General features: G+C 51.3%; 1 long non-coding RNA gene across 1 annotated transcript; it reads left to right on the top strand.

The window, feature by feature from the left end:
- Positions 1-9,040: 9,040 nt before the first annotated feature.
- Positions 9,041-12,421, top strand: LOC119097739 (uncharacterized). The gene is made up of 3 exons (XR_005094180.1): positions 9,041-9,154; positions 9,570-9,697; positions 12,384-12,421. It is a non-coding gene; the product is annotated as an uncharacterized LOC119097739 (long non-coding RNA).
- The last annotated feature ends 957 nt before the right edge of the window (positions 12,422-13,378 follow it).

Below are 13,378 nucleotides of genomic sequence, written 5' to 3'. Positions count from 1 at the left end.
GACAGTCACAACGATGATATACGAAGATGGTTCAGATCGTGATGCGTTGAGGACCTATACTGTACCCGCTGTACCCACACTAGCTGCACTTCATTGACCCAGGGTTTTCTTTTTCGCTCATGCGCATTTGGAGCGGGGTTCACAAGAGCATTAAAATGGATTTAGGAGAGTGTTTCACATTTATATCGGGTTTTAAAATGAAAAAGCTATTTCCGAGATCATTCGGCGCAGTTCACAGCCCCGCCCTTCATAAGAGCTACAATCCTCTAGTTTCTTAGCTTACGCTCTCGAAGACGTGTGAGTACTTCGTGCTAACTATTTCGAGGCCATTTAGGCATGCATGACGCGATTGTTACGCCATTCAAATTCTGCCACCCCATAGGCCAATTCTGCCACGCGGCGTTCAAGGCCTTAAAGGGAATTTCGTTGAGCTATTCAGATCTGGCATCTATGAGCACGATTTCGAACTCAGTGGACGGCAATTGGTTCTCACTCCATATTGAGCAAGCTGTGCCAGTTTCAATCACGAATCACGATTCACGCTACGTACTATAAGAAGTTGGACATGGTTGGTAGTTATTACGGAAATGAAGCTCATGATCAAATACATAAGAAAAGCGTCATAACCAAGTACATGAATGCAAACAACTCTCTTAAACTCACGGAAAAATGCGCAAAAAAACACCAAGAGCAAGGGCCAAAAACGCGAGCACATGACGGTTTTTGACGACGACGAACACTTCCAGCACCGCCGCGGCCATATTTCGGCGGGTTGAAGTGATGTATGTGAGTGCTAGGTTGGAAATCTCGCACGGCTAGTTTGCCAGCACCTCGACGTATTACAAACGTTCCATGACGCAATCCACTTGTAAGTCAGCTGATTTCATCATAGCTGATACTTGTTTCAATATCTTCAAATCTGAAACATTCCCTTAAAGTCAGCATTATGGGGGAATCAGTCACTCCGAAAGCATACAGAGTGGCACCCCTGGATGGACTCCTCGTTTGTGTTGGCCTTTATTTAATTTTGTCTTTTATCCGCCTTGTTTAACACCCAGGAAACTCCTCACCTTTTCAGAGCAAGGGCCCATTTGGGTAGAATACTTGAGGCACATTATGATTCGCAATCGGGGGCTTAAAGGTCGTTTCGTCCAAGCAAGGGGTGCTTACCGGCTGTTCTGGCGAAACAGGGGCTGTATGCGTGGGGCTGTATGGGGCTTTCTGGCGAGACTGCATGTATATTGGCCGCCTGCCCGACACCGAAGGCCCGCTGACCCGGAAATTTGGGCCTACATCGACGCACGGGCTCTCATTGGCGCAAAACATATCCTTTATCGACTCAGGTGGCAATTATTTGGTACAGAAACTCCAGTTCCGCATTCCAGTTCCCTGCGTGAAATGGGGTGGATAAATGCAATGAGACCACTGACTGACTGAAACACGGACCCGACATCTATTGTCTCACTATGGACACTCATCGTCAATGATCATATCCACTCTCATTGCTAGAGGTCCCCGACCAGCGCAGTAGGCCCTCTGGCATTCCGGGTCCATTCTCTGTCCCTGTTCAGCAAATGTTACGCGGGCCGACTAACCGACAAAGAACCAGCTGTCGACCCGAACCGACGTATGGGCCTCACTATTTCATGGGTCCCGACCAATGCAAATCGCGGGTCCCAGCCTTCCTTTTGTTTGGGAACTAGGCTCCCAGACCTCCGACCTCCGACATTGTTGGTGTTCTCTGACCAAAATAGAGGCCCTAATAGTCCTAGGGTGGCCCAAAGCGGTGCAAGAAACTGCCTGACCGACAGTTCAGGGCCTGGTTCTGCAGACCAGGTTCCTTAATGTGGCCATCAGCGAGTCATTCGTACCTTCAATCAAACACTTGATCGAAGGCCCTTCTGCGGGCCCGCTCAAACACTGCCCCGGGCCGATTCTGGACTACTTGCCATGCAGGACCGTTGTCATGCACTGTCATCTCCAGATCGATACAGGGGCCCTTCACTGTCTCAGTTGCCCCGACCGATGTCAATCGTGGGCTCTGACCGCGTCCCTGCTTAGGAAACTGGCCCTGAATCCTAGGCCCGACGCAGAGTAATCTGGTCAGGAATCCGTCACGTGCCACGGCCGTTAAGTCTCGACCGCGGGGTGTAATTTCGCAAATAGGTTGGGGGGGGCTCAGCGGGGAAGCCCTAGCTTAACTACTCTAAAAAGGTGTTTTTTTTATCTGACACACTTATCTCTCAGCGTTATGGAGTCAGGTTCCACCCAATTGAGCCGGAAACTACAGCACTGCTCTTGAACGTTTTCTTTGATCTGCCTCGGCGAAAGATGGTGTCGTTCGGCATCATTAATATTTTGTTTGGTGTCGATGGTCGAAACCAGCTTTCAGTATCGACGCAGGTAGATGTTTCCTGGCTTCAGACGCTTTGAAAAGCCGCGTAAGGTGGGGTTCAGACTGCAACGCAGCACTCGTGTTAGGCATGTTCGACACGCTAATGTTATTCAGGTGGTTAATGTCTGACGACCTGCTATCCGTTTAGTCGGCTGGTGTCGATCGTCCAAGTTTTCATAACTGTTTCATCAGATATTCACGTCAAATTGGGGGTTGGCACTTTTTAAGGCTTTTTTCAAACGTTGCCGGCTAAAAGTTTGTTCACACTTCTGGGTGCTAACATTTGGTCGGTCTGTTTTTAATTTCCGATAAGGCGTCGTATCGTATCGTGGCAAAATAACGCAACTTGCTGCAATCTGCGAATGTCTAAACATCGTTGAATAATGCCAAGGCATTCAGACAATAGCACAAAATGATATCAGAGCCAACAGCACATATTCATCGTGTAATGAAAACATGCATCATCCAAGAAAAAAAAACCAGAAAATATCCAAGTAAACGCGGCACGAACACGGAGGGTCTTATGATATGACTAGATCAGTTAGCTGCTTTCAACTGGACACGACATCGTGGTTTTCACTTTCTTAGTCCTTTCACCTGTGAAACAATGAGTAGAAACCTTCTTTAGACTTGATATGATTTAATTTCCCATTTGCACTGCCCTGCTTTTACTTTGGCTGTAGCAGGTTGGGAGGCCAAACTCACTGTTGGGGGAGGGGGGGGGGGACAAATAGGCCATTGGGGGAAGGGGCAATGGCCCCACCCAGAAGAACACAAAACGACACCCGTGTCCACACGACTCGTGTTCATTCAGCATTCCCAGTTCTTTTCCGGTAGCTCAGTTGGTTAGATCGACTGCCTTAGATTCTCCCACCTGTGGTTGAGGTAGGTTGAAAGCGCTCCAATCGCGCCGTTATTTGTCCCTGACTGGCATGGCCTGCGGCTGGTGGCAGCGGCCACGCTAAAGGTCCGGTGACATTAGGGGGGGGGGGGATATGAGAACCATGCCGAGCGGATGTTTGAATCAGGTTCCACGCGACAAGTGCCGCTCAGCCGGGAATCCCGGAAATCCGTCCAATCAAAAGGCTGGAGTCTATCCCGGAAATCTGTGCAATCAAAAGGCTTGGACCAAACGCTTAAAAAATCACAAAAGTGGTTGGCTCCAGTTCCGCTTTAAATGTAACAGTGTTTAACAGTTGAAACCTTTCCTAGATTGAAAAAGCCAACTGTGGTTCATCTATTGGCGCTGGATGCCAATAAGGCATCGACATTTGTTGAATGGCTCAACGCATATTTTCCAAGATGATGGAGATGAAAATGGGCTTAAGATATAATCATATCTGGTTCCTTATATTGGTGAGGCTTCTGCCAACATGGACCAACTTAAACGATGCATTTGATGCGAAATGATGACAAGATCGTTCTTTATTACGTAGGCCATGACAGACCATTTGCCATTTGTAAGCATTTCATTCGCGCTGGTTTCAGACATCTTACCCATTTTTAGCATTTGGTGCTGAACAGTGGGGGGGGGGGGAGGGGGGCGTTCAAAACACGTCACACAAACAGCTTGGAACACTGTTTTGAGATACTTCCAGTTATAGGGAAGGCCTTCGCAAGCATCTGTGCGTGTTCCAAGTCCCAAGAAGCCTATGTCGCGATGCATCTGACTTATCCAGCTGCATAACGTCAAACGTAACCCCCGTATTGCTCCCGACGCTGTCTCCGGTCCGGGAACTGAAGCCTGCCTCCTTATTGTCGTATGATGATAAACATCCAAATTAGGTCAGAACCAGTTACGTCCATCTCCGCAGCACGACAGACATAAAAATACGCATCAGCAGCGTAATGCTCTCCATCCATCACGATAGGGTAAAAGTCAGATCTTGGCGAGAGCGAATCGTTCACGGATCCTCTTCCTCCCGCCCCTGATACGTGAGCCTCACACCGGACAGCAGCTGTAGTCAATAGGCGTCGCCCTTTCTCCAGCTCCGCGCGTCGCCTTCGGTAGTACCGCGCTTTGAGGCCGTAGTCTCTTGCGCCGTGCTGTCGGGTTCAGTTCGGCGTCAGGCGGAGACTACATGGTCGCCACTCTGGGATTAATGCAGTGGCACGTTCAACTCGCCGGCATGCCTCAAGCCCTTCAACCGTGCAGGCGCGTTTGAGTCACTGAGTGGGAAGCGTCACAATGTCTTGCCGCGTCACTGGCATGAGCAGTGGCACATGCTCGACCCCGTGGCTCCCTGCGGGAGAAGTGACGTCTGTGTCAGCGTCCGAGACCAGGCGTACATCATCCAGCCGTGGCTCCCAGCGGGAGAAGTGACGTCTGTGTCAGCGTCCGAGACCAGGCGTACATCATCCAGCCGTGGCTCCCAGCGGGAGAAGTGACGTCTGTGTCAGCGTCCGAGACCAGGCGTACATCATCCAGCCGTGGCTCCCAGCGGGAGAAGTGGCGTCTGTGTCAGCGTCCAAGACCAGGCGTACATCACCCAGCCGTCGCAACTCAGAGGTGACAGGACGTAAAGGTCATCAAGGCTTTAATCTACTAGTCTCGCTCGCCGACATCTCTGAAAGAACATGCGCTGTACCGCGATGCAGCGTCAACCCATGCAACGCGTGAAACCACCGATAGTCTTTAAGTTGCCGAAGGGATCACGGAGATAGTCCGATGGAGCCTTGCCTGGGACATGGAACGTCCACACGGAGCGGGTTTCCTGCGGCGGTGCCGGAGTCTGCGGGCCTGAGTACTTGTGCCCGGAGGGGCGGATCCAAGGGGAAGGGGGGACACGGGATCATGGCCCATGCTTGGGCCTCGAGGGGGCCAAGGGGGAGGGGACATGGTGGACCGGAGGATCCCCATAGCTGACCGAACAGACCCAGCTTGTTTACACAAAACGCAACAAAATTGGACGTCTGTGGGCTTCCAGGCGACCAAGAACACCAGCGAGCGGAAGTGAAGGGCCCATGAATAGACAAAAGTTATTAAATTCTTAAGTGTGATGAAGCGCGCGGTATGCGCTGCTCTTGATACCAATAGACCGGCCCTAAAAAGAACAGCGGCGGCGGTCGTGTTTCCTGTCCGACGCTGTCAACAGGCGCGGCGATCTTTTGACATCCCATGAATGCGTGCTGCTCGCGACCCCTCCGTCAACGCTGTTCTGGCTTTGCAATCATTCATCAATAGAGTATCTATTTATATCTAAGAAATCAGCATTGTTCCCTGCTGAGGCACAGTCTGCCTTCCTGGAGTACCGAAATACGCACGCCGAATCCGTTTTCTTTCACACCGATGGATCTGCTCATGATGACCAGGTTGGCGCAGCAGCAGTCGGTCCTGATCTTCGATTCACCGGACGCCTTCCAGGCTTCAGCACGGTGTTCTCTGCGGAAGTATGCGCTATAAAACGAGGGCTGTTACATATCAGAGTCAGACGTATTTCTCAGGCTACGATATGCACAGACTCCAAGGCGTCGCTGCTGGCCCTCAGCGACTCAATGATTTCAACCACCCAGGAGTGTGTGACATCCATAATATAATGCTTTCGCTACGCACCGACCAACATGTGATCTTTCTGTGGATACCGAGACACTATGGCATCGCGGGAAATGTCCCCGCCGACACCCTTGCGAACGAAGGTGTCCGACTACCAACGCCTCTGGAAGTGTCTCTAGCACTAGGTGATGTTCTTCATTTAACTCAAGTCCGTTTTGCTTGATATTTGCAGAATCAATGGGATGTTTCGCATGCTAGCCACATGTATCGAACCAAACTCATACTCCAAACACGGGCGATGTGTCATCAGAACAGGCAGAGAAAAGTGGTTTTGGTGTGTTTGGGATGTGGCCACACTCGTCTCAACCACAGTCATCTATTCAGGTCGCTTTGCACCACGCGTCTGCTAGACTTGTAATGTCCGGCTTACGGTTGAACACTTATTGGTTGAATGCGCTGCTCTTACTCGGGAACGTCGCTATGTCACGAGTTACTTGTTAACACACCGCCTCCCCCACACCCTCTTAACGCTGTTAGGCGACAATGATCCTGCCCTAACCGACCTTGTCCTGGACTTCGTGATTCAATCGCCATTGGGTACGAAGATCTGACGGGACCCGATTCGCCACTTAGCCCCGTGGTAAGTGCAACTTGCCGGGAAAGGCAACGGCCCGGCACCCAACGTAAGCAAGCTTTTACTCACGGGGGTTTTCCCACATATATGCAATAAATTATGATCTTGAATGACTCCTTGTTCACCTTATTTTCCGTATTGCCCAGCCTTTTAAAGCAAGATTGCATATGTGTGGTTTTCCTGTGCTTCTTCTGTCTAAAATGGCCACCGGACTTATTTAAGATGACCCGATTTTTGTGCGGGATTAGTTAGGGAGCCCCGCTTTCCTCTCTTGGCCAATAACGTAAGTTGAAACCACTAAAAAAGCAAACGATTTTCCCCTATTTGCGTTGCCATGACAGAGGAGTGGAACGTGAGTAGGTGGCCGCCTGCGGTAGGCGATTGGGTGTGGGTGTTTGACCGTTCGCTGCATACTAGGCAGTTAACGTGGTTCGTAGTTAGTGGCGGGTTAAATCATGTTCAGTTTTAAGTTGGTCTGCATAGGGCGCAGGAAGAAAGAGCTTTTATAATTTGCAGACTGGTGCGATTTTGCTACTCGCTTCTCATTTCCCGGCTTTGTTTAAAGACGATTCATTCAATGGTCTTACACTTCATTTTTCACATTTCCTTACATCATTTGTCGTATAGCTGGGTGGCAACACAGGCTGCTTGCTAATGGGCATGTAAGTCTTATGGGTGCAGGATATGCGCCCTTGTAGATATCAACACATCATGTTATGGGCTCCTGTTACTCTGGTCTCCTGGTGTTTTTGCCGGAGTGAGATGGCTGTCCCTGAACAGCTTTTTGGCTATTTATAACCACATTTTTCGACTTAAAAGGATATCTTAGTAAGCTTGAATTACCAGCTTTAACTTCACACCCACAAATGACAAATCTAACTTGGTTTAAAAACCGCATCTGCCATTACATTCTTGTATTCCGGATACCAGCAAGTAGCCAGAAATCCAACCACAGGGCGGCTCTGGACGAGTACAAATAAGTCCTTCGGGATAACCGTGATGTCCATCTCTATACAGCCGCTCTCGAAATGTTTACAAATCTGTTCAAGATATGAGCGCAAGCTCAATATTTATGCTCTTGACAAATCAGTCACGAGGACGTGAATCCTTCCGACCAATTGGAAAGTTCCTATGTTCAATCTCCAACTTGAGCTGGAAGGCGTGCGCAAGGCACTGAATAGTGAGACGTTTCCGACGCTAAATCACTATCTTGTTTGCATTTCCACGACGGAGGGGTGGAGCGGTGAGTACGCTGGCCGCCTGTGGGAGGTGGTGTGGTGTGAAGGTGCTTGTCACCGTTCGTTGCATCCTGGGCAGTTAACGCGGTTAGTAGTTAATGGTAGGTTAAATCATGCTCAATTCTGGGTTGGTCCGCTCAGGGCGCAGAAAGTGAGATTTGCTAATTTACAGACCAGCGCCATTTCTGCTACTCGTTTTTCATTCCCCGACATTGCTCAAAGGCGATTCCGTTCGACACACACTGAATTTTTTTTACATTTCCATGTGTTATTTGCCGTATGCCCAGGTGGCAACACAGGCTGTTTGCTATTGGACAGTTAAGTCTGGCGGGTGCAAGATTTATGCTCTTGCAGATATCAGTACATGGCTTATCATGGAAGCAGCAAGTCCCAATCTGTTGTACCCCCTGGTTTCATTTTTGTCCTTAAACAGAAAGGTAAAATGAGTTTTTTAAAGCCGTTTTTGCAGTGTCACAGCAGAGTACAATTTTTTTAATTTTTCCTGGCACAGCCCTGGAATACAAAATTTCCTGGTACACATTATACCAAGGAACATATATTTTTCCAGCACTGAACACATGGCTCATGATGGAAGCAGCCAGTCCTAAGATGCTGCACCTTCTAGTTTGATTTTGTCCATGAGCAGAGCAAAAAAATAGTTTTCCAAAGCTGTTGTGTCTTAGTTGAGTACAAAATATTTCATCTTACCCAGCCATAATTCTGGGATCTAAAACCTCATGTTATACATTATGTCAGGAACCACTTATTTTTCCAATGCTGGCTGAATACTTATGTGCAATCATTGAAGCCATGACATAAGATAGGAAAACCCCTGGAAAAATAAATTAACCAGAGAAATCAGAACCATATGCTGTAAATTCCTACGTACCTGTGCCGCTCAAGAGTATTTGTTGCTAGATGCTTAACTAAGACCTTGCTTAGTTTCACTAGGATATCCTCTTTAAGGAGGGTACAAGTATGGCCTCTGCTTTTGCGCCACTTGCGTTTTCTCTCCTTTGCTTCAGATACATACCCAGCACATGACACATTGTTTGCATTGGAACACTTGTGTACTGTTCTCAGGCCTAGCAGCTCTGCTGGCAGCCATCTGACACCTGGTCAGTGACATCACAGTCAAGATGGCATCGCGACCCAATCCGGCCGCCAAGCTAGCCGAGATGAGCCGACAGCAGGCCCTGATCGAGCAGAAGCGGCGCGAGATCGAGGCCCGCCGACTGGCTGCTGCCGGCGGCGGGCGCGAGCGGCCCGGCTGCCGCCGCCGGCAGGGGTGGACCCTCGGCGGCCAGCGGCTCGCTGGCAGCGGATGGGCCGTCGGTAGCCAGCCTCAGCGCCAGCAGCAGCGCACGGCGCCTCTTCGAGGCACACAAGCAGAGGTGGGCGACGTCATGGGCGGCAACACTGGTGCGAGCGGGGAAGGGGGGGGGGGGGGCGCGGTGTCAGTGGCTGCTGCTCTGCTCCTTGGCCGGGGACAGCGGCAGACTCCGGCATGAACTCGTGTGCGTCATTCTTTTGTGCAGACTGCGCAAACCCATGGCACCCAAGTCGCATTCAGGGAAATGCTCTTTGAAAGATAGCTGCACTCTTGTCAATTTGTTTATCTTTTCATATCTGTTTGGAGCTAGAGATTTATTTTTGTATTCCATAGCTGTGTGGAGCTGTTTTGTTGGAGTTCAAGGTGTGGTTGGCTATCGGTACAGCCATACACAAGCTGTCAAGTGCCTGGTTCGCCGCTGACACTATGGCCGTGCTTCTCTGGTTGTAATTTTCATCGTCATGTGACTGTTACAGCTTCCGCCCAGCGCCTAAGAGGCCTGCCAACACGGAATCGGCCCCTCCAGCTCCCAAGCTCAGTCCTGCAAACGCGTTTGAAAATGACGGCAGCTTTATGGAAATGTTTCGGCAGATGCAAAAAGCCCGTAAGTGTTTCGTTTTTCCTTGAACCGGGAAAGGCATTGGCATCTCTATGGTGTGAGCGCGCGTCATTGCGCAGGAGATACACATCGTCATCATTGCAGACCTTCGCTGGATTTTGTGTGAAATGGCGGCTGGCGCCGCCAGAGCCCTGGCAAGGGGAGCTCAGGTTTGACATGGATCCCCCCTGGAAGTGAAAGCCCCCCCCCTCCCCAATCGCCGGACGTGGCCAGTTTTTCAATGAGGGCATGCGTTTCTTTGTTTTTTCATCTCTAACTGTAACAGAAGCCAGAAGCTTCCGCGAGATCAGTACGGTCTGAATTGTATAGTTACAAAACCAAAGATATAATGCATTACGCGACTTCTGCTATACACATTTAGTAATAATAAGTCGATTATACGATTATGTATTGAAATGGGTAAACGATTGGTATTAACATGGCCAGACCATGTTTGTCTGAAATTTTCAACAGTCAGCTGGAATCAACATGTGATAAAGATTATGTAACGTAGTTTTAAACACGGGCGCTGGCAAATCTTAGCAACAAAAACCTCGACACGAGGCTTTCATCTTCCATAGGAAGCGCGGCGTAGGCTCCACGGCTTACACTAAGCCATGGCCAACGGGCGGGCCTGGACGCTGACTCGTCTGAGAACGAATACGTTTGAACGCCTTAGGGCATCAAATCGTACTTTTAGAAGGCAGTCTGGGCGTGTATTCCACCTGCGCGATTTTTAGATGGATTAGAGTGGACTGACCTTTACAGCACCGAGAAATGGTGCTGGAATCTGGCGTGGGAACTGGAAGAGAAACGGTAGAATGTTTATTCGGGTTACTGTGTTTGCTATGGTGCCCAGAGAGCAACTTGAAAAAAATGGTAAAAAAGATACGCCCAGCCTATTCTTGGACGGCACAACTTTTTCTTATTTTGAAAGACATTGGGAAACGTGATTTCATTACGGTTGTCACGCGCACGCCACCCATCGCCTGGTGTTATCTGCACCGGCCAACGCCGTTCGGTTTTTGCGCAAACTGCAATCCGGCCAGCGCTTTCATGGCTTCCGAGATCCGAGACACAAGGTGGGATCCCATGATCGATTTGGAGGCCCTTAGAGAGACACATTATTTCACATTAGTCCCTGACGCGGGAAGCCCTTGACTCGCGCAGCTCGCCCTGAATCGACGCAGGAACCCCCCTTACGCAACAACGTCCCTTGTCCCCGCAGGTGGTCTGATAATTGGCACAGAGACTCGCAATGAGGCGGGGTGGAGGGCCCACTGTTCGACATTGGGGGTCCTGACTGGCACAGAACCTTTTCATTTTCTCATTGTGAACACTCATCATGATTTAGCACGTTTCCTTTCATTGTCAGAGGACCTCGACCAACTCAACAGGCCTTCTGACATTCGGGGTCCCGTCCCTGTCGCTGTTCAGGAACCTCAAGACTCAGACCGACACGTAGCTCACCATTCGGTGTTGGTTGTCTCTGACCAAAATGGAGGTCTGCGCTGTTCCAGAGGTGTCCAGTTCTCTAAAGTCCTTAAATGGCGGGCCGCGGATTCGCGGCTTCTTGGGAAGAGGGTCCCCAGGGCCATACCGACGCGGAGCCCACTGCGCCGTACTGGTGGCTCCTTACCGACACATAGGCCCTTATCAGCTCACTGTTGGTCCCCGATCGGCGCGAAGGGCCCTCTGACGCTCATTTCAGGGCCCGGGCCCGTCCCGGAACTCGGGCCCCTGAACAAGACCCCGACCAGTCCTTCGTGCCCATAGGGCAATCAATCGGGCCCTTGCTCGTCGGTTCTGGTGGGCTTTGCAGGCATTTTGGGCCTCCTTGAACACTCACTGGCCAACTCGGTGCCTCTTGCCACCACATAGCTCCCTGTCGGGAACTGGGGGGCCCTTACAGACGCTGCGGTCCTGACCTTACAAGTTGCTAAATTGTTAGCTCAAGCTTTGTCCCCGCTTGGGGAATAGGCCCTCAGGCCGGTGTCGACGCAGAATTGGCTGTTTCTTACTGGTGGTGTCTGACCGACATGTAGGCTCTTATCACCTGAGTCCCTGATCAGCGGACAGGGCCCTCTGGCTGGTATTGGAGTAACCGGCCATGCGGGCATGGACCCTTAAATACGACCTCTTGCTGACCTTTCGGGCCCTCAAATCCGGCCCGTAATTATAGTGCTCGTGTCTTCTGTGCCGCCCCTCCCCCCCCCCCCCCCCCCCCTGAATTGCAACGCAACTTGCGGAGCACATTTCTTCACATGCGGCATGCAGTGTGTCATTTCAGGAGCACGCCACTCACACCACTGTTTTCCTGATGTTTCAGTTGTTGTAAGCTTTATACATCACACAAACCGCTAATGCTTTCATTTTTATGAACGTCTGATTGAAGCCCTCTATCTGTTCTTGCCCCCCCCCCCCCCCCCCCCCCCCCCGCCTGCTCAGATCCGCTCATTTGTCATTCGTCGTCGATACGTGCTGATAGCGGCATCACAGTATTCTATTTCTTTCCCTTTAGTCACTCCCGCCGTATTGAGTGGTTATCCGCCGCCCGTTTCCAGCCCTCTCCCCGTGCTGTCCGGCCTGGCTGGTATCTCCAGTTCGCACCTCAGCCGAGTTCCCAGTCCCGGTGTGACGGCGCTGGTGCGCGCCGCCTGCGCCGCTGACACTGGCCGCTCCCGTGTTGCAGACGCGGCCGCGGTACCGCCGACGCCGGCCGATCGTCGCAGCGGCGCCGGCGTCGCGTCGCCGTCCGGCTCCAGTACGTATGGCGCGCCGCGAGCCCACCGGCCGCCGGCCGCCGCCCCGCGCCGGGCGGCTGCCGCGCACTGTGTCTCACCCGCGCGCCAGTCTCGTCTGCAGTTGGCGCTCCGGAGTGGCGGGAGCGGGCGGCGGCGACGGCGACGGCAGCGACGGCCACGGCCACGGCCATGGCGACGGCGACGGCGACGGCGGCTGAGGGCGACGCTGGGCAGCAGCGGCGCACGCAGGCCGAGCCGGTGCACCCCGACAGAGACGGTGAGCGCTGGAGAGCGAGGAGTCGGCGGGGGCGGACGCGTCTCTTAGCCGGCGTGTGGGATGGCTGTGGCAGTCTGGTTTGTTATTGGTTGGTAATGATTTTACGGTGCGTGTTCTTTGTCGCGGGCTGATGATGTCCCTGGTATTATGTAGCGTGTATTGGATTGCTACACACAATGCGTGCACATTTTTTGCTCTGATGGTGCTGTGAAATTGGTACGTGTGGTATTTTCATCAACATCTTGTGTCTATTCGTGGTTTCTTCAGACCGGTTAGTACCATCTGAATGGCCATGCAGCATAAGCTGACTTGTGAAAACCAACATTAGCCTAAAACGGTGTTGGCGTCCGGTGCAGCGAGCAGTGCGTGATGGCCTGACTTAGGCCTAACCCGCCTATGGAGCAGAAGTGTTAAAACGTTACTTTTTTCCTAGTCGGGAGCTGCATTTACTCTCGAGAAATCAGACCTAATAGATTTACGCTAAATGACTGGAATCTCCTCGTGAAAATGTCACCGATATCAACCAAATAGATATCAAATGTCGAAAATATCAACGATATTTTCAAATTGTTCCACACGCGGTTACCCTGGCACGATCCAGGCTCCAGGTCAGGCGCTCCGTTTATGTTATGTTATTCAACATCTGCAACTGCTAAGGTCACGGGC

Source organism: Pollicipes pollicipes, unplaced genomic scaffold, assembly GCF_011947565.3.
Source record: "Pollicipes pollicipes isolate AB1234 unplaced genomic scaffold, Ppol_2.1 Scaffold_4321;HRSCAF=5086_pilon_pilon_pilon, whole genome shotgun sequence".
Classification (NCBI taxonomy): domain Eukaryota; kingdom Metazoa; phylum Arthropoda; class Thecostraca; order Pollicipedomorpha; family Pollicipedidae; genus Pollicipes; species Pollicipes pollicipes.
This window is presented reverse-complemented; position numbering and strand designations above follow the sequence as displayed.